Below are 10,035 nucleotides of genomic sequence, written 5' to 3'. Positions count from 1 at the left end.
TGTCGACTATATATATATATATACAAAAATTGTCCAATCATGGACTAACTAGGCTCAAAAGATTCATCTCGTCAATTTCGACCAAACTGTGTAATTAGTTTTTATTTTCATCTATATTTAATACTCCATGCATGCGTCTAAAGATTCGATGTGACGGGGAATCTGAAAAATTTTGCAAAATTTTTTAGGAACTAAACAAGGCCTTGGTATGGTTGTCGACGGCGAAAGTTTGGAGGTGTCACGTGGCCGAGAAAACGATGCAGCTAGCAGTGGCAGTGGCAGCGGCGCCGGCCGGTAATTCGCGTCGCCGTCGATCGATCGGGCAGTCGCTCGATCGGCTGGTTTTCCCGGCGAGAGCGGCGCCGGCAGCGGGGGCGGGGAGCACGTGATGGCGCGGCGGCGACGGGACTGGGGACATGGACTGGTGGATGGGTGGGCTGGGCTGCTGATGACGCCATTAATGGCGCGGGGCGCGTGGCAGATGCATTGGGTACGCGCGAGTGCGATCGATGGATGCTGCATGCAGCTGCAGCTGCGGCAACGACGACGCCGGCCACGGGGTATGCAATGCAATGCAATGCAGATGCAGCAGGGAGCTTTCGCCGCAGTAATGGCGGAGATGGCTCGCTCCTGGCTCTGCGGGTCTCTCTCTGTGTCGTCAATCTGCCATTGTGGATCTCTGCCGACTGCTACTGCCAGCTAGCTGCATGCAGCATGTACATATGGCGATCGATGCATCGTGGTGGATCGGATGCGCATGTATGTAGGAGTATATTTGCTTCAGCTTATCCGTTAAATTTGTCGAGTAACGATAAATATACATTAAGTCACATGTGTGTAGTACAGTATAATGCAGGGCGGGCAGGGAGGTTCCGTGCCAAAGCTCGAATATATTTATGAAGGTCACAGCATGCACGAGATGGCTAGCTCTGAAGCAAAGCAACGGATGCATGCATGCAGCAACAAGCAGGAAGTAAGCCAGCAGCTAGCAGCACTAGTGTACGTACTGCTCGTTCGTTCGTCCTATCTCTCGCTGCCCTGTTTTCGATGGAGCATAATTAGGCTCTAGGTTCGGATGGCTTTGAAGTAGAATTTTACCAATTCTTCTAGAAGGTTGTGAAGCTAGAACTAATGAACCTTTTTTTATAAATTCCATGCTGGGAGACTGTCTATCCATAGTCTGATTTTTGGAATAATTACTTTATTGCGAAAGATTACTGATGCAGTCCGGATACAACAATATAGGCATATATGTCTTTTAAATATGAGCTTAAAGAGTTTTATGAAAGTGTTAAATAATAGATTATTGAAAGTGGCTAACAAGCTGTTAGGACCATCACAAACAGCCTTCATTCTGAGTCGCTATATAATGGAAGGTGTTGTCATCTTACATGAACAATCCATGAGTTGCATAGAAAAAACAAGATGGTGTGATTTTAAAATTAGATTTTGAAAAAAGCCTATGATAAACTAAAATGGCCTTTTATGCAACAAGTTCTTAGAATGAAAGGATTCTCATCAACTTGGTGTGAATGGATTTCGAAAGTCATGTCTAGATGGAGTGTTGCAGTAAAGTTCAATGATAATTTAGGCCACTATTTTCAAACAAAGAAAGGGGTGCGTCAGGGGGATCCAGTATCTCCAATCATGTTTAATATAGTGGTTGACATGTTGGCTATCCTTATTTCACGAGCTAAAGAGGATGAGCAAACCAAAGGGGTCGTTCCGCATCTGGTAGATGAAGGACTCTCAGTCCTTCAATATGCGGATGACACTATTATCTTTATGGACAATGATCTAGAGAGGGCCAAAAATATGAAGCTCTTGTTTTGTGCTTTTGAACAATTATCAGGACTCAAGATCAATTTCCATTAGAGTGAGTTGTTTTGCTTGGGTGCTGCCAAAGATAATCAAAATGACTATGAACAAGTTTTTGGATGTAATGTAGGGTAATTCCCATTTAGATAACTAGGAATTCCTACGCACCGTAGAAAACTCATGAATAAGGACTGAAAATATGTTGAGGAAAGATTTCAAAAGAGACTCCATTGTTGGAGGAGTAAGATGTTGTCAGTAGGAGGGAGGCTTGTCCTAATCAATTATGTTTTAAGTAGTCTTCCCATGTATATGTTGTCCTTTTTTGAAATACCTAGAGGGGTTTTGAAGAAATTGGATTAATTTAGATCACAGGTTTTTTGGCAGAGTGATGAACATAAAAAATATAGAGAATTGACTGAGTGGGAGGTAGTATGTACTTCGAAAGACCAAGGAGGGTTGGGAGTACTAAATTTAGATGTTCACAATAAGTGCCTCCTAAGCAAATGGCTTTTTAAACTTTTGAATGGAGACGAGGTTTGGCAACAATTGCTTAGGAATAAATATCTAAGGGAAAAGACTTTGACACAGGTTCAATACTTGTCCAGGGACTCTCAGTTTTGGGTTGGCCTCATGAAGGTTAAGGGGGAGTTCTTATCGTTGGGCAAGTTTGATCTAGGTGATGGGTCTCAAGTGCGATTTCGGGAGGACTCATGGATAAGACCTCATCCTCTAAAGTTGCTCTTTCCTGCACTATATAACATTGTAAGAAGAAAAAGTGCAACGGTAAGATTAGTGTTGTCTGGGATACCATTAAATGTAACCTTTAGGAGATCTCTGATGGTTGTCAACTTGCAAGCATGGCATGAATTGGTGGCTATGCTTGTAAATGTACAACTAACAAATCAGAAAGACCGTTTTGTATGGGGGCTACATCAGAATGGGTTGTTTTCAGTTAAATCAATATATAGAGCCTCATTAGGAACGATAGTTATACCATACAACACTCTAATCTGGAAAGCTTAAACTACCTCTTAAGATCAAAGTCTTTATGTGGTATTTATACAAGGGAGTAATCTTAACCAAGATAACTTAGCACGACGACAATGGCAAGGGGATAGGAAGTGTTGCTTCTGTTCTTCAAATGAGTCTATACAACACTTACTCTTTGACTGTCGTTTTGCTAATTTTATGTGGAGAAATGTTCAGGTTTCCTTTAGGCCTTGTTTAGTTCCCAAAAAATTTTGCAAAATTTTTTAGATTTCTCGTCACATCGAATCTTTAGACGCATGCATAGAGTATTAAATATAGACGAAAATAAAAACTAATTACACAGTTTGGTCGGAATTGACGAGACGAATCTTTTAAGCCTAGTTAGTCCATGATTGGACAATATTTGTCAAATACAAACGAAAGTGCTATAGTGTCGATTTCCCAAAAATTTTTCGAACTAATAAACAACGCCTTAATCTAATACCTCCAACTAGTATCCAGTTGCAAGGGATAGATAGGAAACTGAAAACTCAGATTCTTGTGGGTGCGAGTGCTTTTTGTTGGGCAATATGGTTAACTCAGAATAACATCGTGTTTGCCAAGGTCACAACACCATCTTGCTTACAGGTTATCTTCACTGGACCAGATTCTAGTCCCTACTACAAAAAGAGGAGGATCGCCATCTGATGAAGATGAGATGCAGAACTATTGAGACAATCGTGATGGAGGTGTTTGCAAGACATGACTGGAGTTTTGCTTTTTAATTGTGGTTTTTGGAAACACTTTTTTTGTTTTCTCCGTGGCTCAAAACTTCTTTTTAAAGATTTCTTAGATGTTGCTTTTCTGCCTGTAATAACGAACAATCATATGCATTGATCAATGCAGAAGCTAGGATATGAATATATTCTCTTTTTTAAAAAAATTCTCTCGCTTCCCTGTGCATTGCAGAATTGCGTACACATCGATCAGCATCCGCCCTGCCGTACGTGCCACACGCGCATGCATGCAGCCTCGACTGCGGCTTCTTGCATTGCATGCATGCACGGTCCATGGAGCTGCTGGGTATATAGTGGTACCTACGCGCGGCGCGCGGATCGGATAGATGGCGGCTTTGGCGGCAAGCTAACAACTAACGAAACCAGCGACCTGCAGCGTGCACCGCCCACCGCCCACCGGCGAGGACAGGCAAGCATGATGCACGCACGAGACTATGGTCTTGTTTAGTGGTACTGTAGCACTTTCGTTTGTTTGTGACAAATATTATCCAATCATGGACTAACTAGGATCAAAAGATTCGTCTCGTGATTTACAGCTAAACTGTGTAATTAGTTTTTATTTTCGTCTATATTTAATGTTTCATGCATTTGCCACAAGATTCGATGATGTGACGGGAAATCTTGAAAACTTTTTGGTTTTAGGGTGAACTAAACAAGGCCTATATTAGCGTGCGTGCGTGCTTTGCATTGACTTCCACGGGATCGATGGCCGACGCGACGGTGGCTGGCTGGCATTCATCACACACACTTTCACATCTTGTCATCTTACTATTACTCGCAAAACATAACGAGAACAAATTCTTATCATCTTCTAAATTTCATTGAAACGCACCCACACCACCTGTGGCCCTACCTCAACTCCACCCGATGGAGCCCCGCTCCTCCTCGGCTCCACCCAAAGCTTCGTTAGACTTGGTGGTAGCATGCTCCCATGGACCTACCCTGCCTCAACTCTATCAGATATGCGCCGATCGAGCCTCGATGATGATACTCCTCCTCAATTTCGGTCCACCCACCAACAATTTCCGTCGCCTCAGCCTCGCTTGTCGATGTCGGCGCTCTAGCTTATTGACATATGCATAGAGGAGGAGCATTTTTGCCGAGGCTCGCAAGCATGAGGAATGGGAACCATGGTTTTTCCGCTCTTACTTTTCACTTGCCGCTCTATTCATGGCTTCACACAAGAAGTGGCATTAGTTGGCCCATTTGGCCGGCCTTGTTCAAAAACAGCTTCAGGAGCTGCTCGAGAATCAATATCAAACATGCCTCTAGATGAAGAAGAGTCTCGTTATGTCAGAGCATGTATCTTTAATACTATGCCAGTATATTGAAAAATGTCTATGTCCAACGTGTCAAAGAATCTGTTTATATATTTATTAGACAAGTCGTTTCCTCTAAGAAAGATTAATAAAAACAAAAAGATCGATAGAAAAAAGCAGCTACTACTACTATACTGATCGAGCTCGATCTCTCTCGTTGGCAACGTACTGTGGCGGCTACCACCTTACATACCTTATATTAGGAATGAGGGAACCCGGTGCATGCAAAAGGTGGCGGCACCGCCCAATGGGACATTCGGGTGGTACGGTAAATAATCCCTGCCGGTGTCATGCATGAGCAATTATCCCGTTTGTCGACCAAAGCCACGGCAAAAGGTAAATTGCAGAAAAGGAAAACAACATCGATGATGCAGTCGGCCACAGTCAAATCAACTGCATGCACTGCATGCCGGCTGCTTCTCAGAACCAGAACCTACGGAATTGGAGCTGTGAAATCACCTTGGAAACCCGTTTGCATCATCCATTTCCCATATCAACTGCATTGACGACGGTCCATGCATATGCATGCAAGGTCAAGCCTTCTTCTGTCTCGGACTCCGTGAACACTGCACACAGTCAAACACACCAAAATTCACCAAAGGCAAATACTCCTAAAGTGAGAAAGGTGAATACTGAATACATCCTCTTTTGCAGATGCGCCCCTGTATGTCTCAGGTTTTTGCGCGGATGGGCCTGCCTGTTCCTGGTGTGACAACACGGCATGCATATATATCATTATCCGGTACACACAGACAGATCTCTGGACCATATATCTCTTTTATCCTCGGTCCAGACATACAGTACGTATTCTCATGTTTTTTTCCTTAGAAACAAAAAAATGTTCCTTTTTCCATAATAAACTCTACCGCTACCACGCCTCCATCCAGGAACGGGTGCATGCGGTCTCTACATATAACTTTTTAAACTTTGATAGATTCTATAGAAAAATGTATCTATAGTTATAACACAAAATATAGTAAATTATGAAAAATACATCTCACGACAAATCTATTGTTAGTATAAACATTGACACTTTTTTTAAAAAATGGTCAAGCTCATTTTTTTTTACTCTGGTACTATGCTAGAAATGTATTCTTCTTTTGACAAGCAAGTTATCTTGTAGATGAACTCTATCAAACAAAACGCTGGCCCTCTCTTACAAGACCTTTGATTAAAAACTAGAGTAAGCTGTTTCCTTAAGTTACTTTCTTCATGGTAACAAAACACTATATATTTTTTATAGGCAATGCAAGCTTTTTTTTTTTTCTGTTTGATAAAGACACTCAAATGAAATGAGTGTGTTACATCTGATATATCCTAAAGAAAACAAAGGCTCATACAAAAGATGAACAATATGAATATACTACGTACAACAGGCGCTCGTAATTAGAAGGGTGCAAATGTAGGATGCACTGACAGTTAAACCTATGCATGAGAACGAACTGAGCCAGCAGCCAGATGTAGATCTGAGCATGAGCCGTCAGTCGAGTTGACATTTCATTTCCTATACAATATTTATTGTTTCATGCAAGCTGTGAATTATTGAAGCTAGCAGGATTGGATCCAACTAATGACAACAGTGAGAAAAGAGGGAGAGCAGCTAGCAGTAGAGGTCCAGTATATACGGCCGGGTCGCTTTCTCAGGCTGCACTCTATATATTGTATACGTATCTTTTGGTATCATGAGATGCATGGATCTAGTTTTGTTTTATTAATAATGGGTGTTTCCGCATTGGATTCCATGCATGCGCTCCGCTGCTGCTGCTGCGATTCCATGTGAGACCCCAGCAGGTCGGTCCCCTGTCGGATTTCATTTCATTTCGTATCATGCACGTACGCACCATGCATTTAGTTAGCCCCTTGTCATCGACACTAGCTTTATATATATATATACACCTCTCGTTTCACTTTTACCTCCGGATCGATTTGTTATTTTTTTTAACGCCGGCAAGCAACATGGTCTTCCTCCTCGTGCCCTCAACCCCGCCTTCTTCTTCCTCCACGTGCCCCAACCCCGGCTACCTCACTGCAGGCCGCGCCGCCCACCTGCCAGCCCCGCCCCTCGCCCTCGCTCGCCCCCACTGCTGCCCACCGCCCTGTTGCGACCACGAAGCTCCAAGGAAACCCTAGCACACCGCAACGATCTCCTCCTTCCCCTTTCTCTCCCGCCGCCGCTAAGGCCATGTACACCCCTATCCCGCCCCTGACCGCCTAACTGCTGTCAGGACCCTAAAGCTGCCCTCCTATCTACATCGCCGTCTCGGGAACTTTAATAAAAATGATATAACTTTTTAGAGTTAATTTTTAATACATGAGTTTGCCACAACTATTTATTAGATAAAATTTTGTGAACAAGATGATGGTCACGCTTTTGGTAAACATTTGCAATACATCAAGTCAAATAATATTTTGAATATGCATCTAATAATGTTCACAAAAAAGAATATACATCTAATAAGAAGTTTGGCAAGCCATAGTCATAACATGAAACCAAACACAAGGTAGCCTAAAAAATGTGGCATGTCTAACATGTAGCGTAGCTAGGTTAGCTACTAATTGTTTTTTTCAAACATTGACAAACCACACACTAGTAGACAGATGCGTTGTAATCCCGGTTGAGAACTCGTTTTTCTCAACCGGGACTAGGAAGAAGGTCTAGGCTTTTAGCTATGGGTCATGCAACCGAGAATAAAACTCATCTTGAGAACTCAAATAATTTAAATCTTGCATATCTCCCTCTTGTGTGTGTGAGATTCGAACCCAAGACCTCTTGCCTCACGCGTATCTTCATTACCAACTCAATTGCACATCACATGTGACAATGTCCTAGACGCTCTCCCTTTGAATTCACTCGTGGGGGACCTTTATTCCCGGGGTCAGAGACTTTTAATCTGGGTTGGTGACTTCAACCAGGATTAAAAGATCACCCTTTTAGTCCCAGTTGGTGTTATCAATCGGGATAAAAGTTAGAGGACCTTTAGTCCGGGTTGTCAATGTTATCCTAAACGCTAAACGGTAAACAGTCGGTCACCCTTCGTTTAGCGTTTACACTGTTTAGACGGTGTTTAAACGGATTAAAACGGTCTAAACGGTTTTACACAATATTACAAAAATATGCATATTTTTAATGTAAAATCAATCATTCTATCATTTATACATATTTGTGCAACTAAAAAACCATTTATTTTATTATGTATATATGTTTATGCATGTTATAAGAATCAAATATACATATTTATGCATGTAACAAATCAATTTTACATATTTATAAATATAATAAATTTAAGTATACAAATTGTTGATATAAAATTCAACTAGATTCACGTGGTGTTTGCCTAAACGGCCGTTTAAACAGCTGTTTAGCACGTTTAATACCGTTTACAACTGTTCCGTTTAGGCCGTTTAGACCGTTTTTTCCTGTTTTTTGACCGTTTAAACGGTCAACCGTTTAATTTCCTGTTTACCCCTAAACAAAACAGTTTGCCACCGTTTACCGTTTAATGACCGTTTAATCGGCCGTTTAGGCCGTTTAGGCGAACACTAGTCCCAGTTGGTGTTACCGACCGGGACTAAATGTCTCTGCTGCAAAAGTCTGTTGTACTATCCGTTGGGTAGAAGATTATAGTTCCGGTCGGTGGTTCCAACTGGAACTAAATCTCTAGTAGTCCCGGGCTCAATTTAGAGAGGGACTAAAAGTTAGGATTAAAAGTTTGCTCTAGTAGTGACATTGGTGCTATTTTAGGCTGCTATTTATTTTGGTTCTATGTAAAAACGGTAGCTTGCCACACTTCTGGCCCACCTGTCATTTACTCGTTTCTTTGCCAAATCGTGCCTTAGGTGTAACAAACAAATTGTTAGCCACAAATTATGCAAAAAAAATTGTCAAAGAGGTGTGACAATGGGTAGCTATCATCTAAACATCTACTCCCTATGTACTCAAAAATAAAGTTGTTTTGAATAAGATTTCGATCACATATTGGAAATATAAATCATGAATAACTTTTAAATTGTTGAGTTTAGAAATATGAAAACCATATGAATAGATTTATCTTAAAAAATACTTTCATAAGAATATACATAGATCACTTTTCGATAAATATATTTATAGAAACAAGAAGTTAAAGTTGTACTTTGGAGACCATATCGTTGTCTAAAATGACTTTATTTTTGAGTATGGAGGGAGTACGAGATGCCAGACAACCATAATATAGATGAGGAATATTAGGTAATTAGGTCGTTTCCAATGCCACTATTTTTTCATGTATTTGCACGCAAAAAAAAATCTTCATATAAAAGGGAACACATATTCAGGCCTTGTTTAGTTCCCAAAAAATTTCAAGATTCCCCGTCACATCGAATCTTGTGGCACATGCATGAAGTATTAAATATAGACAAAAACAAATACTGATTACACAGTTTATCTGTAATTCGCGAGCTGAATCTTTTGAGTCTAGTTAGTCTATGATTGGACAATATTTGTCACAAACAAACGAAAGTGCTACAGTAGCCAAAACCAAAAATTTCCCCCAACTGAACAAGGCCTCAGCTCCCTCATATACATGCAGTCCAGTTCGTGTGTTACACACACACAAAAAAAATTTGCATCGATGCCTTCTTTTTCTAATAAATATTTATAAGACAGCTGCTACTAGCATGCATGGGATAAGCTAATGCTTGGCTAACTTTATGCAATACAATTCGGTGCGTGCGAAAGCGTTTTTTGGGAGCCTGCGCTTTCGTATGAAGATGATGTCACATCAAGAGTTGGAGGTTAGCCTGTTGCTGGTTAAACACCATGTCATTTTCCAGGATGATCTCTTTTCAGGGCAATTTTCCAGGGTGACAGCGACTTAACCACTCTTCCTGCCTGCTGTAATCTCCAAAACAACCGGTCGAGAACTCGAGAACCCACAAATATATATATATATACTTCCTCTCTCTTTTTATATACGTTCTCACTTCTTGAGAAGTTAAACATACTTATCTTTGACAAAATATATAAAATAAAATATTAGTACTTATATTACATAATTAATATCTTAGATAGATTATATTTACATAATAAATTTCTCTGGAGATATAAATATTTTTAATATTCTTTTATAAATTCAGTTAAATTTAAGAAATTTGAT

The sequence above is a fragment of the Sorghum bicolor genome, chromosome 8, assembly GCF_000003195.3.
Source record: "Sorghum bicolor cultivar BTx623 chromosome 8, Sorghum_bicolor_NCBIv3, whole genome shotgun sequence".
NCBI classification, from domain to species: domain Eukaryota; kingdom Viridiplantae; phylum Streptophyta; class Magnoliopsida; order Poales; family Poaceae; genus Sorghum; species Sorghum bicolor.
The sequence above is the reverse complement of the archived record's forward strand: the minus strand, read 5'-3'. Positions refer to the sequence as shown.